Genomic DNA, 22,879 nt, shown 5'->3' with positions numbered 1-22,879 from the left:
TCAACAAAGAGTGGATTACAAATATAATATACCCCAGATCCTATTTTAAAGCACCTCAGCAACAACAAGCGCATCCAACCTTCCATCAAACACAAAGGATTTGGATTCTTCAAAGCTTGAACACACTTGATTCAACAATCTCCCCCTATTTGATGAAGACAAATCCCTGGTTGCTTGTGTTGGACTTGATTGAATCTGAAGCAGTTCCTGCAAAACAAAGTTTAAGCAAAGCACAATATCTCTGATAGAAGGTTAGAGCAGTAAAACAAAAAGAGCAGCTAAAAACCACCAGAAATACCAACATATCAGTAGCAAAGCAGCAGAATTGAAGTTCACTTAAACAAAACATAGAGCTTGCAGAATAAAAGACAACACATCATAAAATCTCCCCCTATTTGTCTTCACAAATAGACAATAAGAAGAGATAAAAAGGCAATTGTTCCAGATTATACAGAATTTAAAAGCAAAAGCACTTAATTTGAGACAGGGCAAAAACAATCGGTTGTTTTGATCATTCAACCGATTGTTTTTCCTTCAATCATCTTTGCCATACTGAAGTTCAAAGATCTGGTTCTGAACAGCTTCAATTTGTTCATCCAGGGTCATAAACCGAGTATCCATGCTATTGAATCTGTTGTCAATGCTCTGGAAATTGGTCACACAAAGATCATGGAAATTTCTTTGATTTTCGGCAAAGCCATCAAGCCTATTCACCATGTATCTTTCAAAAGAAGACATAGAAGGCATCTCATCTCCTTGATGTCTTGCACTTGTTCCAGCTTCAAAGGTAGATGCAGGATGATCTTCATTGTGAATATCCATATCAGCAGATTGATCTTCTTCATCAAAATTAGCAGCTGCAGCACTTGATGAACCACCATGATCAGCATCTTTGCTCACCCATCGTCCACTTATTTTGGTGAATCTCATCTTGCTTAGAGAGCCATTATTCATTTCGTGTGTTGATTTAACCAACTTAGAGGTCTCATCTTCAATATTCACTTCAAAATAGAGCAAGAATTTAGAGATTAAAACAACATAGGGATAGTGGTAGTCACTTAACCTCATGGGTTTTTGCATATGCTCTTTGATGATATGAATCCAGTTGATCTTGATCTTCTTCATGATGCAGTAGATGTATACAAGATCTTCTTCTATTAAGACAGAATGGTTGCTCCCCCTTGGAGTTAGAATCCAAGTAACAATAAGAGCAAGCACCCTTTCATCCAACTTCAAGCCTCCAACAGAACAAGTTCTCACTTGGGCTTGTTGATTCTTCAAGCAACTCATGTAGTATTGGACTTTATTGAAATCCTCCACTACTCCAAGATTTCCCTTGTTAATCCTTAGACCAACATATTTTAAACCCGTTACTGCAGCCCACACATCATGGGTAATCTCCATGTCTACACCTTTCACATGACAAACAAGGTTGTTTCCTTCAAACTTAAGGTTGGTGTAGAATACCTGAATTAAATCAGGGTATATGTTTCCCTTCATCTCCAAGAATCTTCTCAGCAACTGATCTTTTAGAAGCTTTCTCACATTGTCAAGCTTTTGACTTTTCAGCCAATCAAAGGAAACAACTTTGGGGTTGTTGATCACTTTTGTGCTTGTTTCAAAACGATATCTCTCAATGAGCTCATTATCCCCTGAAAACCAGCCCTCAAGTCTCCCTCCAGACCTCACAACTCTTGTTTTGATCCTCTTTGATGTAGGAGGAGTGGACTCCATGATAGCAGAAAAAGAGGCAAAGGGTCTCACACAAAGAGAGCAAGAGATGACTCAATTGATTGTTCTTGTGAGAGAGAACAACTGCACCAGAATTTATAGAAAAGTTGAACCTTACTGCAATCAATTGATGTGAGTGGGTTTTAGTCTTCAAAGAGAAAAGACTTGACCAAGACCTGCACAGAAAATGTTAGAAAAAACAGAAAACCACATGGTCATCACATGTGATCTTTGACTAGTCATAAAGGCTCTTGAATTTTCAAGATTATGGAATATATTCCTTTATGACATGTTGTAACTTCCTCCAGAACATAATCAGGCTTTCAATACAGCTTTATTGACTCCGAATCTTTTCATAATTGGATCTACAACAGACAAAATGCAAAAAGAAATTAAATCCATTCTTTCACAGTGCTGCCAGAGAGGAAACAATCGGTTGTTTTTCTGCAGCTAGAAGACAAATTGAGATTTTTCAAATATTGACTGAGAAGGATTCAAAAACAGATGTAATTATTCAGAGAAAGAGTTTTTAAGCATGAAATAGTAATTAACAAATCAAAGGCAGAGTTAAGGAAGGTCTTATCCTTTTATGAGGTCCCTTCAATGAGTCATTTGTTTGTGATCAAGAAGCTTCTTTTGACTTTTGAAAAGACTTGGACTGGTACATAACATTGATTCAGTTCCAATGTTAATCTTTTCCTTCCAAGAACCTGATCAGATGAATCAGAGCCTCATTTTCTTCTAGATTCCCTGCATAAACATGAATTCAAGCAACAAGGTTTGATCCCCTTACAAATGTGGGTCCATTTGATTTATTTGTATCATTTAAAATCTCACAACCTTTGGGAATCCATTTCATAAAACCTTTGGGAACAAAATATTTCCTTATTTTGCAAAATTTGACAGAATGGCCTCTCTTCATGCAATAAAAGCATGTAACAACCGGTTGTTTCGACTTAACAATCGGTTGTTTTACTGGCAGTTTTGAAAAATTCTTTGAAAAATTATCTTGCTTGTTTTGTGGATTAAAACCTAATCCAGCTCTTCCAAACACACAATTTTGAGATGCCAAGACATTCTCAAAGTTGGATTTTCCTTTTGAAAGCTTATCCACAATACTAACAAGATAATGTACTTTCTTTTCAAGATTTTCACAATTTTCACAAACTAGAGAGTCACACATATGGGAAGAGCTTTTGCAATGATTTTCCAGATTTTCAAAATCAAATTTTTACTTTTTCAGCTCTTCTTCAAGTGTCTTAACCCTTTTTTCAAGCCAGTTGTTAAGCCCTTTCAAACAGTTGTTTGAGAGAACCAATCGGTTAGCTTCTTCATGTGTTTCTTGAAAAGCTTCAAGCAATTTATTATAATTTTCAGCATTTAGAGAAGTACATGAACTTATATCACTTGAGCTACATGACTCATCATCTTCTTCTGCAATCAAGCATATGTTTGCTTTTTCTTCTTCACTTGATGATGAGCTTGATGAGGAGACTTCATTCTCATCCCAAGCTATGCATGCTCTTCTTGACTTTCCCTTTTTCTCCCTGTGGCTTGATTTCTTTTCATTGCTTTCTTTGTTTGGGCAATTGCTTTAATGTGCCCTTGTTCACCACAACCAAAGCAAGTATAGTTGTTAGAATTGAAATCACTGGTTTTCTTATTGCCATACCTTTCTTTGTTGGCTTCTTTGTTGCGATTTCTCTTCAAAAATCTACTAAACTTCTTGGACAGCAAATTAAGGTTTTCTTCTTCACTTTCATCACTTGATTCTTGCTTGCTTTTGTGCTTGGTAGCTTTCAAGGCAATGCTTCTCACATGCTTGTTTTCACTCTCTTGAACAGTGAGTCTATTCATTTCTAACTCATGTTCTCTAAGCTTACCAAATAAAGAAGCCGTTGTCAAGGATGTCAAATCTTTTGACTCAGAAATTGTCGTCACCTTTGGTTGCCATGATCTATCAAGACACTTGAGGATCTTGATATTTAGCTCTTCTTTATCAAAGGTTTTCCCAAGGCTCATAAGGTGGTTGATGATGTGGGTGAACCTTTTTTGTACTTCAGCGATTGGCTCACCTTTAAGCATTCTAAACATTTCATATTCCTGAATTAGAGTATGTTTTCTGACTCTCTTCACATCATTGGTTCCTTCATGAGTCACCTCCAAAGTGTCCCACATCTCCTTAGCCAAAGAGCATTGAGAAATCCTGAAAAATTCATCCGAATTCAAGGCAAATGTTATGATGTTCTTAGCAATACAATCAAATTTGGCCTTCTTGTTTTTAGAATCAGTCCATTGAGACCAAGGTTTTTCAATGAAAGATCCATCTTTTTCACATTTTGGAATAAAAGGACCATTTTCAATTGCATCCAAAATTCCCTTGTCAAAACAAAGATTTTCATCCTAACTTTCCAGAATTGGTAATTCAAACCACAGAAAAGAGGTGGTCTGTTGATTGATGCACCCTCTCCAAAAGGTAGTTTTTCAGCCATTGAAAAAAAAATTAGGATCAAACTTGAGTATTTTTCGAGTACCAAGCTCTTGATCCCAATTGTTAGAATGTATAACTTTAAACTAGAGGGGGGTGAATGGTTTAAAGGGGGTTTTCGCAAACTTTTTAAGATAGAATGAAATTCTTAGCAAGAAACCAGATTTAGAAATTCAGTTTGCCAAGAACAAAGCTCAAAACAGAAAAGCAACAGAAAAATAATCGTTTGTTTCGCAGAAACAATCGGTTGTTTATACCAGTAATATAACAACAACTGAAATTAAAGAGTTTAAGGAAGAGAGAAATGTACAAACAGTTTATACTGGTTCACTCTTAACCCAAGAGCTACATCCAGTTTCCCAGAAACCACTGGGGAATCCACTAGGTAATCAAATCCAGATTACATACACACACCACCAAAGAAGTGACCTTGATCCCCTCAAGACACACACTTCCTTTGGCTCAGCACATACACCACCAAGAATGTTGATCTTGACAACCCCAATAGCACACAACCCTTCTTGGCTTTACAAGACCAGAATGAACACAAATCACAAAACAAATTACACTGTTACAAAATCAACTGAAATCAATACAGAGTAATCCTATTCCACTTCTCTCTTGAATAACCCAAGCTCAAGGTGAAACTCAAAATGCTTCAAAACTCTTTGAAAAACTCAAATATGTTTTTCTTTCTTGTTGTTTGTTATAAAATATTAAAAAACTATTTATAGTATTCAAATCTTGGTCAAAGCATTTAAAGCAGGAGCGTATTCAATTATGAAATCAATTAAAGCTCTTTTAACAAACAAAACTGTTTTCTGTTAGGATTCCAAACAAACAATCGGTTGAAATAGCGAATCAATCGGTTGTTTGGGTTTGACAGCAAGTCAACCATGCAAAACAGTTTTCAAACTTTTTCAAAAACACCTGAGTATAAAACAATCGATTGTTTCGACAAAATAACAGGTTGTTTTTCACTTAGTTTGAAAAACACTTTAATCTTAAAAGATTTGAAAACACTTAAGCTTTAGATTCAACAAAGAGTGGATTACAAATATAATCTACCCCAGATCCTATTCTAAAGCACTTCAGCAACAACAAGCACATCCACCCTTCCATCAAACACAAAGAATTTGGATTCTTCAAAAACTGTTCAACGATTATAAACAACCTTTTACAGGCTACCGTCTTCTAGAGTCTATAAAAAGCTTTCCATCCAAAATATGAACAAGGAAGTTGAGGAGATATTATGCCAAATTACTATTAAGATAAGAAAAAAACATTCCTCAAAGCTTTAGAAGAATGATCTTAGATGTTAGAATATATGGCCATAAACAAGAGGGGGGTGAATTATTTATGAAAGATTTTCGCAAACTTTGAAGGTATAATGAAGTTCAATGTAGAATCACAGATATAGAAATCTAGAAAGCAATCAATCAAAAACTGTTTAAGTTGATTGTCAGAAAATCAACCGATTGTTTTTGCGATTCAACCAGTTGTTTTTATCAGCAAAGTTAAAAACAACTTAAAAGCAGAATTTAAATGAGTTCAAGGGAAGAGAAAAGCACACAAGCAATTTATATTGCTTCACTCTTATCCCAAGAGCAACATCCAGTCCCCAGAAGCCACTGGGTATCTACTATGCAATCAAAATCCAGATTACAAACACACCACCAAAAAAGTGACCTTGAACACCTCAAGTCACACACTTCCTTTGGCACACAAACACCACAGATATCAGAACACCCTTTGATATACAAGAGATACAAAAAGGATAACACCCGATGAAGATCAAATCAAAAGATTACAGTAATCCTATTCCACTTCTTTGAGAAAACCCAAAAGCTTGAATGCAAATCTTGAAAACTCAAATCCTTTTCACACTTTCAAAAATGTCTAAAAATTGTTCTAATTTGATGAGCGTATAACAACCTTTTTAAATACGCCAAAAGATGTTAAAAACATTTAAAGCATGAGCCTATTCAGTTAGAAAACATTTAAAGCTGATTTGCAAACATAACATAAATTCCATTATGGATTTTCAACAAACAATCGGTTGAATTCACGAAACAACCGATTGAATTGGTTTGGCAGCAAAGTCAACCAAGTCAAACAACTTCAAACCTTTTTCAAAAACCACTAAGTGTAAAACAACCAATTGAATCGATAAAACAACTAATTGTTTTTCCACTTCTTTATAAAACAATCTTTTTTAAAAAAAGGTTTTGATTCCAAACTATTTTAGATTCAAACAAATAGTGGATTACACATTAATCTACCCAGATCCCACCCACACAAACAACAACTTCAGCCTCCCATCAAACACCATGGATTTGGAGACATCAAAACTTCAAGATCATCCTTGATCAACAAGCTCCCCCTATTTGATGAAGACAAATCCCTAGTTGCTTGTGTTTATCTGTTTGAATCTGAACCAGCACCTGCAAAACAGAAACTATGCAAATAGATAGCATATATACCAGCAGATTACCAAGGCACACAAACCAGTTTTCTGCATTACCAAAAGAGCAGAAAAACCAGCCAAAAACAGTGCCAAACTGGTGAGTGTAACAGCAACAGCAAAAACAATGCCAAACTAGTGAGTGTAATAGCAACAGCAAAAACAGTTTTAAAACTTTAAATCAGAGTTTTTTAGTTGAAGCATACACAACACAAAAACCAACACCTTCTCCCCCTATTTGTCTTCACAAATAGAATGAAGAAAGGGATAAAAGCATAATTAAGAAAGAAATTGTCAAAAAATTAAAGCAAAATAAGCATAAACAATAACTAAACTTGGTTTCAATCTTCCTTTTCTTACTGTAGCTTAAAAAGTTGGTTTTGAATAACTTCAATCTATTCATCCAGGTTCTGGAAACGTGTATCCATGCTCTGGAATCTGTCACCAAAGTTCTGAAAATTTATAGCACAGAATTCATGAAGATTCCTTTGATTCTCATCAAAGTTGTCCATCCTATTTACCATAAACCTCTCAAAAGGAGACATTGAGAAAATCTTATCTCCTTGATTTCCAATACTTGTTCCAGCACCTATATCAGCAGCAGTTTCATCTTCTTGAGCATCAACTCCAACACCTTCAGCAACATCATGTTCTTCCTCTTCTTGTCCAGCTTGCACACCACTTGAGGAACCACCTTGGTCACCATCTTTGCTCACCCATCTTCCATCAATTTTCGTGAAACCCATCTTACTAAGTGAACCATTGTTCACTTCAAGTGATGATTTCACTACTTCAGTTGGTTCTTCCTCAAGATCCACTTCAAAATAATCCAAGAATTTAGAAATCAATATAACATATGGATAATGATAGTCATTTAACCTCATTGATTTTTGCATGTGTTCCTTGGTGATGTGGATCCAATTGATCTTGATCTTGTTCATAACGCAATACATGTAGACAAGATCCTCCTCAGTAAGCACAAAGTGATTGTTCCCCCTAGGTGTGAGCATCCATGTCATAATTAAGGCAATTAGCCTTTCATTCAGTTTTAGACCTCCCACCAAAAAATTTCTCACTTTTGCTTGAGGATTCTTCAAACAATTTCTGTAAAACTGAATTTTGTTAAATTCCTCCAACACACCAATGTTCCCTTTGTTAATTCACAGCCCTGCATACTTTAATCCAGTGATGACAGTCCATACTTCATGTGTAATCTCCATATCAACTCCTTTTACATGAGAAACAAGGTTATTTCCAACAAATTGAAGGTTGGTATAAAATACCCTTTCAAGATCAGGATATGTTTTTCGTGACATCTCCAAGAATCATTTCAGCATCTGTTCCTTGAGAAGAGTTCTCAACTCAGCTAGCTTCTGCTCCTTTAACCAGTTGAAAGAGATGAGCTTTGGGTTGTTTATTGCCTTCATACTTGTTTCATGAATATATTTCTCAATCTTTTCATCTTCACCCGAGAACCATGCCTCAATGCGTCCTCCCCTTCTTACAGCCCTTGTTTTGATCCTCTTTGATGAAGGAGGTGTGGGTTCCATGAAAACAAAGAGAAAAAACAGAAAACAGAATGAGACTTTTGGCAGATTTAAAAACCAACAAGATATGTGGAAATGAGTTGTTTTTGTGAAGAGAAACAACTGCATATGAGTTTATATATTCATAGAAAACAGTTCCAATCATTGGCATTTAGTAGGTTTTAGTCTTCAAGAAAGAGAATCTAGTCCAAGACTACACAGTGGCACGTCACTCAGTGGAAGATTTCACATGGAAGCACATGAAGACTTTGACTAGTCATAAAGGTTCTTAATTTTCCAATAAATTATGGAATATATTCCATTTATGACAAATGTAACACCCTTCTGAATGAAATCAGACCCATGATAAATGCACTTTTACCCATAACTGCTTGAGGAAAGAATCCGCAATAGATAGAATGCATAACAAAATTAATTCAATTTAATGTAGTGTGTTAGAGGGAAACAACGTCAAAACAATCGATTGTTTTTTTGTGACAACTACTTAAGCATTTCACAGATTCAGAATTGACAGGCAAAGATGAATCAAAAAGGAAGGCTTGACATACACATTACATAGATGAAAGATAAAGACATCAATCAATATTTTTCATACTACAGAATTAAAGAAAAATTCAAGAGAAGAAAATAAAAACAAGGAAAGTCTTATCCTTTTGACAAAAAAGTTCTTTCAATAAGTCATTGTCCATGATAAAAAAACTTCTCTTAGCCTCCAAGAAGACTAAGCTGGTACAACACAGTAATTTGAAGTCCAAAAAGTCCCTTCATAAGCTTGATCTTGTGAATCAAGACTCTTTGATCTCTTAGTAATCCTGCAAAAGCATGAAATCAAGCAACAAGATTTGGTCCCCTTACAAATGTGGGTCCTTTGGCATTAACTTTATCATGAGGAACCTCAGAATTCTTGGGAATCCATCTCATTACTGCTTTAGGAACATAATATTTCCTAATATTGCAGAATCTAACTGAGTGGCCTCTCTTCATGAAATAAAAACATGAAACAACCAGTTGTTTCGATTTTTCAATCGGTTGTTTTTCTGGAAGTTTTGAGAAAGGTTTTGAAAACTCATTTTTCTTGCTCTGTGGATTAAACCCTAAACCTACTTTTCCAAAAAAACAATTTTGAGAAGCCAAGACAGTCTCAAAGTTGGATTTACCCTTTGAAAGCCTATCCACAGTTTTCACAAGGTAGTGAACCTTCTTTTCAAGAGATTCACAATTTTCACAAACAAGTGAATCACACTTGCAAGAAGAGTTCTTGTAAAGCATTTCTGGATTTTCAAAATCAGTTTTTGAATTCTCCAACTCTTCTTCTAGTGCCTTGACTCTGTTTTCAAGCCAGTTATTCAACCCTTTTAACCAGTTGTTCAAGAGAGTCAATCGGTTAGCTTCCTCATGTGTTTCTTTAAAAGCTTGAAGAAGTTGACTATAATTTTCAGCATTTAGAGAAGTACAAGAACTTACAGTACTTGCATCATCCTCTTCCTTGACCATCAAACACAGATTAGCTTCTTCATCTTCACTTGATGAGGAGTTTGATGAAGAGACATCATTTTCATCCCAAGCAATGTAGGCTCTTTTTGATTTTGTTTTCTTTTCCTTCTTGCTTGACTTCTTCTCTTTATTTGGGCATTCAGCCTTTATGTGCCCCTGTTCTCCACAACCATAACAAGTATTATTGTTAGCATTAAAATCACTAGTTTTCTTGTTGCCATACCTTTCTTTGTTGGACTCTTTGTTGCGGTTCTTCTTCAAGAATTTGCTGAACTTTTTGGGCAGCAAACTAAAAGTTTCTCTTTCACTCTCATCACTTAAAACTTGGTTGTTCTTGTGCTTGGCAGTTTCAAGGCAATGTTTCTCACATGTTTATCTTCACTCTCTTGAACATTGAGTTTATTCATCTCCAACTCATGTTCCCTAAGCTTTCCAAACAAGGAGGTTGTAGTCAAAGATGTCAAGTCCTTTGATTCTGAGATAGTCGTGACTTTAGGTTTCCAAGATCTATCAAGACATTTGAGAATCTTGATATTCAACTCTTCTTTGTCAAAGACCTTTCCAAGACTCGTGAGATGATTGAAAAAATGAGTGAACCGCTTTTGCACATCCGCAATCGATTCTCCTTTAAGCATTCTAAACATCTCATACTCTTGGATTAGAGTATGTTTCCTTGCCCTCTTTACATCGTTCGTTCCTTCATGAGTTACTTCTAGAGTATCCCACATCTCCTAAGCAGATCCGCATTGAGAGAACCTGAAAAACTCATAATAATTTAAGGCATAGGTGATAATATTTTTTGCAATGCAATCAAACCTTGCTCTTTTGTTTTCTGCATTAGTCCATTAGGACCAAGGCTTTTCAATAAAAACACCATCCTTTTCAAGCTTAGGAATAAAAGGCCCATTTTCAATTGCATCTCATATTCCTCTATCAAGAGATTCAACAAAGATGTTCATATGTACCTTCCAAAATTGGTAATTCAAACCACAGAACAAAGGTGGTATGTTTATTGAAGCACCCTCCCCAAAGGGTAATTTTTCAGCCATAAAAAAATATTTTTAGGATCAAACTTGAATATTTTTCAAGAACCAAGCTCTTGATGCCAATTGTTAGAATGTATAGCCTTAAACAAGAGGGGGTGAATTGCTTATGAAATATTTTCGCAAACTTTGAAGGTATAATGAAGTTCAATGCACAATCACAGATATAGAAATCCATATAGCAATCAATCAAAAACTTGTTAAGTTGATTGTCAGAAAATCAACCGGTAGTTTTTGCGATTCAACCGATTGTTTTTATTAGTAGAGTTAAAAACAACTTAAAATCATAATTTAAATGAGTTCAGGGCAAGAGAAAAGCACACAAGCAATTTATACTGGTTCACTCTTATCCCAAGAGCTACATCCAGTCCCCAAAAACCACGGGGTATCTACTATGCAATCAAAATCCAGATTACAAACACACTACCAAAGAAATGACCTTGAACACCTTAAGTCACACACTTCCTTTGACACCAATATTCATAAATACAAGAGATACAGAAAGGATTACACCTGATGAAGATCAAATCAAAAGATTACACAATCCTATTCCACTTCTTTAAGAAAACCCAAAAGCTTGAATGCAAATCTTGAAAACTCAAATTTGTTTTCACGCTTTCACAAATGTCTAAAAATTGTTCTAATTTAAGGAGCGTATAACAACCTTTTTAAAGTCTCCAAAAGATGTTAAAAACATTTAAAGCAGGAGCCTATTCAGTTAGAAAACATTTAAAGCTAATTTGCAAACATAACATAAATTCTGTTATGGATTTTCAACAAACAATCGGTTGAATTCATGAAACAACCGATTGAATTGGTTTGACAGCAAAGTCAACAAAGTCAAATAGCTTCAAACCTTTTTCATAAACTACTAAGTGTAAAACAACCGATTGAATCGATAAAACAAAAGGTTATTTTTCCACTTCTTTATAAAAAAAATCTTTTACAAAAAAGGTTTTGATTCCAAATTGTTTTAGATTCAAACAAAGAGTGGATTACACATTAATCTACCCAGATCCCACCCACACAAGCAGCAACTTCAGCCTTCCATCAAACACCATGGATTTGGAGACATCAAAGCTTCAAGATCATCCTTGATCAACATTAGAGTCTAAAGATGAAGCACAACTATCATTATAAATCAAAATACATGAAACACCTAGGAGAGTGAACCTTCACCTTGTATATGTTAAAACATGTAACCTCTTCCAAGAATGCAAAGTGATTTGTACGAGGAGACAAAGCCTAAACTTTGTATTCATCTATAATACGTTATCACTATTAGAATATATGGCTTGAAACAAGAGGGGGTGAATTACTTTCGCAAAGTTTTCACAAAGACTTGTGTTAGATTGAAAAGATCAATTAAATCAATCAATTGATTTACCTGTTTATTTGGTTATTAAAAGATTAACAGTTCTGTAATCAAAATATAAACTTGTTGTGTTTTAGAAATCAACTTATTGTTTTATGCGCATAATACACAAAAGAAAAATATATCTAATATTATCATAGTAGGGGAGAGAGAATTCACACAAATAAATTATATTGGTTCACCTTTATCCAAGAGCTATATCGATTCCTTAGCACACCATTGAGAATTCACTAAAACAATCAAAAACCAGATTATAAAACAGCCAAAAAGTGTTGATCTTGAACCCTTCAAGAACGCACAACACTCTCAACAAAAACACTGATTTCAGAAACACTATTTGAAACAGTTTACAACATAGAATAGTATAAAAAAAATGAATTTAGAGTACACCAAGACTTTACTTAATGAAGAATAGCAGAAGAAATAACTCATAATCATATTTCACATAATAGCAATGATCCAAGATATCAAGAATAATTCTAAAAGTTCTTTGATTTTCTCTCTTGAAAAACGTATTCTGTAATCTCTCTTCTTTTTATTAAAATTGATTAGAAAGCTATCTTTATATAAACTTTAAAATATGGTTAAAATAGTTTGATCATTTAATGAAATATATTGAAATCATTTTAAAACAGTTTTGAAAATAAAATATAAAAAAACCTTTTGTTAAAATTACTTAATTAATTTTTAAAACAAACTTATTGTTTTCATATTATGTTAAAATCACAACATAAAAAAGCAGTCTATTTATCGAAATAAATGCTTGATTTTACTTAACAGAAAAGACAAAATAAAACAAATCATTTTTAAATTATTTTATAAATTTTAACTGTTTTTCGATCTGTTGATACAATAAATCTATCTGTTGAAAAACTTGTTGTAGTCATCAGACTTAAACAAAAGTTATTTCAACAGATATAAAATACGATCAACTAACTAAAATTAACACAATTGAAAAACAAAACTTTCAAAAGAGATTTCAAATAATATGAACTTGAATCATAACTAGATGCAAATTTACAACTCAAAATCTACCTAACTAAACACACACAACAACAGAATCTTTATGACAGATGTGTAAATTGTCAAAGTCACCTTGTTCAACAATCACTCTCTAATAGTTAGATAAAATGATCATCCAAGCCTATCATTATTGTATGTTAGCCAGAACTGGATAAATGACCAGTAATACTTAGTTAAACTAGATGTGACTTGGTAGAAAACATTTGGTTGAGTCAGAAGTGATTTGGGAAATAATACTCTTTTATGGGGTTAGCTAGAAATGGTTGTGATATGAAAGAATACTTGTTAAACCAGGAGAAGTTGAAATTAAGAATACTTAATGTCCCATGAATGGCTTGAGGAAATAATATCTAAAGGGCTAGTTAGGAGTGACTACGAGCTCAAAGAGTAATCAATGTCAATTAGGAGTGACTCGATGAAAGAATACTCAAGATGTTAACCAGAAGTGACTACGAGGGCAAAGAATACTCTAATATACTTCGTACCATTAGTTTACCTAATTGAACTTGATAGGTTGATCAAGAACTAGATGTAATTTGTTACGTTACTCTATATCTTATTGACTAATACTTTGATACACACAGACATAAGCACACGAACACACAAACAAACACATAGACACATAGACACAAACACACACATACACATACACACAGACGGACAAACACACAAACACACACAAGCACACATACACACACATACACACACAACAAATTTAAATACACCTTTCTCCCTTAACCTCCCAATATGCTTTTTAAGAACAATAACCGTGATGGATCTCTAAGCTCCAAAGCGAACAATACCACGAATGCGGTGATTGACATGTTATCTCAACGAACTTGAGGTCAGAACACTGGCACCGTATGTATGAATGGAAAAGTGATTCCGAAGATAAACTCCCTTCCCTTAATCCTCAACTAGGGGCTTGTTCCAATTCCCAATCGTCCTACATCGCTTAGGATTCGATGACAAGGACAATTTAAATACACCTTCATCCCTTAACCTTCTAAGACACCTTTTAAGGACAAAACTGAAGCTTTGAACTCCAAACATTATCTCGAATGTGATGATTGACCATAGTGATGTTATCTCAATGGACTTAAGACGAGGCTTTTTGCTTAATCGGGACAACATTAGCCTCGACTCCCTGATGTAATGGTAGTGGCCACCGCGACGACCGTCATTGATACCGCGAGGATAGTTTTTGAAATACTTTTCTCTAAACTATCCTCCTTAACAGAAAACGAATTTGTTCAACTCATGGAGACATTTTCCCCTATGGGTGAAATTTTTCTATCGTCAAGAGGGTTATTCCCAGAGGTTGAAACGAAGTCAAAAGAAGAAGTAAAAGAGTTAGACATACTTTAAAAAGGGAATGAACAAATAATGTAGAGAAAATCACGAGAGAAGAGTTTAAGAACGAAAGCATAAAGAAGGAATGATAAGTGCAAGTGCCAATACCAACAGAAGCAAAAGAGGTAAGTGTGCGCTAAAGTACCATTTTTTTGTTTTTTATAAACCCCAACACTTAAAAAACATTACAACCGCAAAAACGAAGTGTCACCTCGGTCTAGGATAACATGTTTCTTCATTATAGCTTTTAGGTGAAACGTTAGTCACCAAACTGACGTGACACCTTGAAAATATACAACTCCTCGTTAGACATAAAAACTCCTCATTAATATATATATATATATATATATATATAATTTTGTTCATTTTATCATTACATGACACCTTTTTAATTGTCATTTAATGACAATGATTACCACCTTTATTGCACTGTAATTGTATTAAGCTCAGACCATCAATTAAATAAGCTCAGACCAGTGAGCTATAAATAATTACAAGGCTTGACCTTGTTGAACTAAGTGGTGTTCAAGCTTTGAAGAATCCAAACCCTTTGAAGGATGATGAAGGCTGGTTGTGCTTGTTGTTGCTAAGTTGTCCTTTAGATAGGATCTGGGGTAGATTTAATGTGTAATCCACTCTTGATTGAATCCAAAGCATAAGCACTCTCAATCATTTTAAAAGAAAAGTGTTTTTCAAAGCTAAGTGAAAAACAACCTATTCTTTTGTCAAAACAACCGATTGTTTGTTTTGGTACCATAACAGAAAAATGGTTTATGCTTTGACATAGCATTAAATGATTTTCTAACTTTTTACGCTCCAACCTTTAATGCTTTGACCAATCTTTAAATGCAATTAATAGTTTGTTAAGATTTCATAACAAACAACAACTTTGTTTTACAAATAGAAAAACAGAATTGAGTTTTTCACAGATTTTGAGATTTTGAAAGAGTTGAGAATGCTTAGAGATTGAGTTTGATCAAAGTGTGTGAGATAGCATTTTCTCTTGTATTGATTTCAGATTTTATTCTGTAACAAGTGTAATCCTTGTATCTGTTGAAAGAAACCTTGTGTGTTTGCTGAGAAGTGTTGTGTGTTCTTGAGGGGATCAAGATCAGCATTCTTAGTGTTGGTGTGTTGACCAAGAGGAGTGTGTGTCTTGAGGGGATCAAGGTCACTTCCTTGGTTGTGGTGTAAGTGATCTAGGTTTGATTGCTTAGTGGAATTCCTCAGTGGTTTCTGAGAAGACTGGATGTAGCTCTGAGTTTAGAGTCAACCAGTATAAACATTTGTGTGCATTCTCTCTATCCTTAATCTCTTTTAAATTCAGTTTTTATATTTGCAAACTGGTATAAACAACCGATTGTTTCTGCGAAACAACCGATTGTTTTTCTGGTGTTGTTGTTTTTGCTTTGTGTTTTGGCAAACTGAATTTCTTATCATTTGTTTCTCGAAGTAATTTCATTCTTGGTTTAAAAGTTTGCGAAAACCCTCTTTAAACAATTCACCCCCCTCCCCCCTCTAGTTTAAAGCCATCCATTCTAACAATTGGCATCAAGAGCTTGGTTCTTGAAAGTTATTCAAGTTGATCCTAAAACTATTTTTTAAATGGCTGAAAAGTTTTCTTTTGGGGAAGGTGCATGTTTAAACAAACCACGTTTGTTCTGTGGTATTTAATATGATTTGTGGTGCAAAAGAATGAAATTCTTTGTTGAATCTTTAGATAGGGAAATCTGGAATGTCATTACAAAGAACTATCTCATGCCTATATCTGAAAATGATTCTTCTGAAATTGAACATCTTGATTGTATAGCTATGAACATCATTGTATCTGCACTTGATTCTAATGAACTGCTCAAGGTTTCAGGATGTAGGTCTGCCAAAGATATGTGGAATACCCTTGAAGAGTATCACAAGAATCCAAGGAGTGCATTGATGGAAAAAGAAGAATCTTTTACAGAATCTTTCTCTTCAGAATCCAAAAAGAAGGGTCATGTTAAAACTAAATGTCTTAACAGAAGGAAGAGAAACTTCAAGAAGCATGAGAAGAAAGGTAAATCAAGAAAAGCTTATAATGATAAAAGCTCATCATCAAGTAAGGAAGAAAAGGCAAACTTATGCCTAATTGCTGAAGGTGATGATGAATCTTGCAGCTCAAGTGAGGTAAGTTCATGTGCTTCTTTAAATGAACAAAATTATAGTGAATTGTTTGAAGCTTTTCAAGAAACTCACGATGAAGCTAATTGATTGGTGCTTTCAAACAACCGATTGAAAGAGCTTAACAGCTGGCTGGAAAAGAGAGTGAAAGCACTTGAAGATGAGATTGAAAAATCTAAAAATGATTTCAAAAATCTGGACACATATTTCAAAAATTCTTCTTGCAAGTGTGACACTCTCATTTGTGAAAATTGTGAAAACCTTGAAAAAAATTGCATTATCTTGTTAATATTGTGGACAAGCTTTCGAAAGGGAAATCTAACTTTGAGAATGTCTTGGCATCTCAAAGTTGTGTTTTTGGAAAGGCTGGTTTAGGTTTTAATCCGCAAAACCAACAAGATAAGTTTTCAAAAAAAATTTCAAGAAAGCCAGTAAAACAACCGATTGTTAAGTCGAAACAACCGGTTGTTACATGTTTTTATTGCATGAAAAAGGGCCATTCGGTTAGATTCTGCAAAATAAGAAAGTTTTTTGTTCCCAAGGGCTTCATGAAATGGATTCCTAAAGGATGTGAGGTTCCAAATGAGAAAAAGAAATCAATTGGACCCACATTTGTGAAGGGGCTAAATCTTGTTACTTGAACTCATGCTTGTGCATGAATTCTAAAGAAGTGTGAAGGACTGAGTCATCTGATCAAGTTCTTGGACGAAAAAGACCAACATTGAAGCTGAATCAATGTTCTGCATCTGTCCAAAGGCCCTCAACAGTTAAAAGAGGCTTCTTGATGACAAAGCACATGGCTCATTGAAAGAACAACATAAAGGATAAGACCTTCCTTTTTCTCTGTTCTTAATTTCTGTTTTTAAGTTCTTTTTCATGTTTGAATACCTTTTTTAAGATGTTTAATTTCATCTGCTTTGAATTCTTTGTGCTCATAGTTAAAATTCAAAATCAGTTTTAACTGCTGCAGAAAAACAACCGATTGTTTCCTCGAAACAACCGATTGTTTTGAGTCTGACAACACTGTGAAGAAATCAATTTAATTTCTTTTTTGAATTTCTATTCGTTGCAGATCAGATTAAAGAAAGAATCCTTGGTCAATGAACCTATGTTGAAAGCTGATTACTCTCATAAGGAAGTTACGACAGTTATAAAGGAATATATTCCACAATCTTGAAAATTCAAGAGCTTTTATGACTAGTCAAAGATAACATGTGAAGACCATGTGATTTTCTGCTTTTTTTTTTTACGTTTTCAGTGCAGGGCATGGTCAAGTCTTCTCTCTCTGAAAATCTGGTACCCACTCATGTCATTGAATGCTTTTTGATTCTGTAATTGCTATAAAATTTGTTGCAGCTGATCTCTTCCCAAAGAACAACCAATTGCAACATCTCTTGCAACATCTCTTGCATTTCTTGAGTGAGCTTCTCTCTGTTTCTTCTCTGCCATTCATGGACTCAACTCCTCCCACCTCAAGAATAGTCAAATTTAGAGCAGTAAGGTCTGGAGGAAGGCTGGAAGGATGGTTTTCTGGTGATAATGATCTAATTGAGAGATATAGGTTTGAGACTAGCACCAAAGTGATAAACAACCCCAAGGTTGTTTGCTTTGATTGGCTGAAAAGCCAAAAGCTGGACAATGTCAGAAGGCTCCTCAAAGATCAATCCCTCAGAAATTTCTTGGAGATGAAGGGGAACATCTACCCAGATTTGATAAGAGTTTTCTACACAAATCTCAAGTTTTAGGGAAACAACCTTGTTTCTCATGTAAAAGGTGTAGATATGGAGATCACACATGATGTGTGGAATGCAGTAGGTGGTCTTAAGTAGTCTGGCCTCAGAATCAACAAGGGGAACCTTGGAGTAGTGGAGGATTTCAACAAAGTCCAATACTACAAAAGCTGCTTGAAGAACCAAAATGCTCAAGTTAGGACTTGTTCGGTTGGTTGCTTAAGGCTTGATGAAAGGTTGCTAGCCCTCATTGTGACTTGGATTCTAACTCCAAGGGGGAGCAATCATTCTGTTCTTACAGAGGAGGACTTGGTGTACATCTTTTGCATTATGAAGAAGATCAAAATAAATTGGATCCACATCATCAAAGAGCACATGCAAAAGGCAATGAGGTTAAGTGACTATCACTATCCATATGCTGTTTTGGTTTCTAAATTTCTACTCTATTTTGAAGTGAACCTAGAGGATGAAACATCTGAGTTGGTCAAGTCAACTCAAGAGTTGAACAATGGATCTCTCAATAAAATGGGATCACCAAAGTAGGTGGCAAATGGATTAGCAAAGATGGTGATCTTAGTGCCTCATCAAGTGCTGTTGCTGATCTTGAAGAAGTTGAGCATGCTGATGATATGGATTTTCAACATGAAGATCAACCTGAAGCAAATCAAGATGTTGGACCAAGTGCTAGTGCTGGAAATCAAGAAGAAAGAATGCCAACCATGTCTTCTTTTGAGAGATACATGGTCAATAGGCTTGATGGCTTTGCGGAGAACCAAAGGAATCTCCACGATCTATGTGTCAGCAATTTCCAGAGCATTGATAACAGGTTTAACAGCATGGATGCACGCTTCATGACCTTAGATGAACAGATTGAGGCAGTTCAGAACCAGATCTTTGATCTTTAATACGCTGATGATGAGTGAAGAGGAAAAACAACCGGTTGATGTATCGAAACAACCAATTGTTTTTTATGTTTGTATCAGTTTCTCTTGTTGTCTGCTTCTACTTTTTAAATCTGATGTATTAAGAACAATTATTTTTTTCATCTCTTCTTTTTGTCTATTTGTGAAGACAAATAGGGGGAGATTTATGCTGTGTTTAGTTTTAATTTTCTGCAAAACAGTTTGTATGAGTGAAACCTTATAGGTTTTTGCTCTTATATTGTTTGTGTTTTTTGCTCTGATATTATACTCTGAAGTTCTGTTTTTATCTCTGTGCTAACCAAATATCAGAATTTCTATGCTTTGCTTAAAATTGTATCTTGCAGGTACTACTTCAGAATCAATTAGGTATAACACAAGCATCAAGGATTTGTCTTCATCAAATAGGGGGAGATTGTTGAACCAAGTGGTGTTCAAGCTTTGAAGAATCCAAACCCTTTGAAGGATGATGAAGGCTGGTTGTGCTTGTTGTTGCTAAGTTGTCCTTTAGATAGGATCTGGGGTAGATTTAATGTGTAATCCACTCTTGATTGAATCCAAAGCATAAGCACTCTCAATCCTTTTAAAAGAAAAGTGTTTTTCAAATCTAAGTGAAAAACAACCTGTTGTTTTGTCGAAACAACCGATTGTTTTATACTTAAGTGTTTTTAGAAAAGGTTGAAAACTGTTTTTATGGTTGACTTGCTGTCAAAACCAAAACAACCAATTGATTCGTGGAAACAACTGATTGTTTGTTTTGGTACCATAACAAAAAAATGGTTTGTGCTTTGATTGAGCATTAAATGATTTTCTAACTATTTACGCTCCAGTCTTTAATGCTTTGACCAATCTTTAAATGCAATGAATAGTTTGTTAAGATTTGATAACAAACAACAACTTTGCTTTACAAATAGAAAAACAGATTTGAGTTTTTCACAGATTTTGAGATTTTGAAAGAGTTGAGAGTGCTTAGAGATTGAGTTTGATCAAAGTGTGTGAGATAGCATTTTCTCTTGTATTGATTTCAGATTTCATTCTGTAACAAGTGTAATCCTTGTATCTGTTCAAAGAAACCTTGTGTGTTTGCTGAGAAGTGTTGTGTTCTTGAGGGGATCAAGATCAGCATTCTTAGTGTTGGTGTGTTGACCAAGAGGAGTGTGTCTTGAGGGGATAAAGGTCACTTCCTTGGTTGTGGTGTAAGTGATCTAGGTTTGATTGCTTAGTGGAATTCCTCAGTGGTTTCTGAGAAGACTGGATGTAGCTCTAGGTTTAGAGTGAACCAGTATAAACATCTGTGTGCATTCTCTTTATCCTTGATCTCGTTTAAATTAAGTTTTGATATTTGCAAACTGGTATAAACAACCGATTGTTTTTCTGGTGCTGCTGTTTTTGCTTTGTGTTTTGGCAAACTAAATTTCTTATCATTTGTTTCTCGAAGTAATTTCATTCTTGGCACAAAAGTTTGTGAAAAAACTCTTTAAACAATTCACCCTCCCCCCCTCTCTAGTTTAATGTCATCCATTCTAACAGACCTTAGGCTAATCATCAAAATACGACCAAAGCTAAACCCACTATTCTAAAGCTGGATTCCCGAGCTTGGGGGGTTTGTGCACTGCTCAGTACTAAAAATCATGGAACAATTGATAAGTACTCGAGATAATAGGAATTAACCACGTGCATACTAGGAAGTAACAAACTTTGCATGCCCATGAAGATCAACTCCATTCTTGATAACTAAAGTTGTTACTTTGATATATCACATAGTATTCTTGACTCACAAAATACTTTCACTTTTACTCACATATTCTCTCATAATTTTACTGACTTAAGTATTAAAGAATCTTCTATAAGTAGACCCCCACTCGACTTATCTCAAATCTCAATAATCCTTCACAAAATAAAATTGGTTCACTTGCTCCGTTTGAATTTCCACCTCGAACTACTCCAACTTATCTCCAGTAAAAAAACACACACACACACATATATATATATATATATTATATTTCAAAAGTATTAGAACAAATTTATTTAGAATAACTACCACCACAAAGCATATAAACTTGGATTAATTAGAAAAAATTAATAAATCAATCATTTTAGTAAGTGTTAATAAATTTAGCTTAATAACATTTTAAGTATAGTAACTCCTCTCCTTTTTTTTTGTCGTGTTTGATTTTCAAATAAATAAAGAATTAAGATAATGTTGTGTTTAAAGTAGGTATAGTATGTGTTTAAAAATAAATGTTTTATTCAAAGTCTGAAATCATCAATCAATCTATAATACATGTTACGTTTTTTTGCAGCATAAAAATGATTTTTTTTTCAGTTTTCTTATGAAAGATCCTTGCTTTAGATGTTTTTGTCGATTCTCTTCAACTATTTTTCGGTTTTTTTGCTTCAGTGTTCTTCATATTCTTGGTACATAAAAATGATTTTTTTTTTCAGTTTTCTTATGAAAGATCCTTACTTTTGATGTTTCTGCCAATTCTGTTCATCTGTTTTTCGATTTCTTTGTTTTAGTGTTCTTCATATTCTTGGTTCTTTGTTTGTTACTTTTTTGCACCATAAAAATGATTTCCTTTGGGTTTTGTTATGAAAGTTCCTTGCTTTTAATGCTACTGCAAATTCTCTTCATCTCTTTTACAGTTTCTTTGCTTCACTGTTCTTGATATTCTTGTTTCTCTATTTGTTAGGTTTTTTGCACCATAAAAATGTTTTCTTTTGGGTTTTGTTATGAAAGTTCCTTGCTTTTAATGTTTCTGCAGATTTTCTTCATCTCTCTTACAGTTTCTTTGCTTCAGTGTTCTTCATATTGGTGCTTCTCTATTTGTTACGTTGTTTTGCCGATAAAAGTGATTTTTTCTGAGTCTTTATATGAACGTTCATTGCTTTTGATGTTTCTATCGATTCTCTTCATATCTTTTACACGGTTTCTTTGCTTCAATGTTCTTGATATTGTTGTTTCTCTGTTTGTTACATCTTTTGCACCATAAAAATGATTTTTTTGGGTATTTTTATGAAAGTTCCTTGCTTTTGATGTTTCAACCGATTTTACATTTTTTTTGACCCATTATTTTAAATCTTTTTGGTTCTCTATTTTTAGGACTCATCTTGCTTTTCACAATATTATGTTCATCTCTTTCGCAACTAATTGGACTTTTGATCCAACATTCGAAGTGTTTTTTTTTTAAATATGTTTATGTTTATGGTTCCATCTTTAATTACATGCAATTGTTTTTTTAGAAGATTTTGCATCAGAATCACAAAGCACATAAAGAAGGTAATGCAACAACAAATTAGGTGTTTTTGTGCTGTTGCAAAATCTGAGAATTTGGGAAGAAGGTAATCAAATTTCAAATTCAAAATTCAAATCTGAATTGAATTTTGATGAAGTTCTTATAGAAACATGAAAATTGAGGTATTGAAGCTATTGAAAAGCAATTATCTGCAGTAAACAAACATTCCCAAAGGAGTGTTGGCACGGTCACTGAACCTGCGTGTGGTGGTGGTGTTCATTCCTCTTATCATTTGCAAGAATCGTATTCTAATCTTTATTA

General features: G+C 34.4%; 1 pseudogene; it reads right to left on the bottom strand.

Moving 5' to 3' along the window:
* Positions 1 to 534: 534 nt before the first annotated feature.
* On the bottom strand, positions 535 to 10,452 carry LOC150027963 (uncharacterized; annotated as a pseudogene).
* Positions 10,453 to 22,879: the final 12,427 nt, after the last annotated feature.

This window comes from Phaseolus vulgaris, chromosome 4 (assembly GCF_051622355.1).
Source record: "Phaseolus vulgaris cultivar YP4 chromosome 4, ASM5162235v1, whole genome shotgun sequence".
In the NCBI taxonomy this organism is placed as follows: domain Eukaryota; kingdom Viridiplantae; phylum Streptophyta; class Magnoliopsida; order Fabales; family Fabaceae; genus Phaseolus; species Phaseolus vulgaris.
The sequence above is the reverse complement of the archived record's forward strand: the minus strand, read 5'-3'. Positions and strand labels throughout refer to the sequence as shown.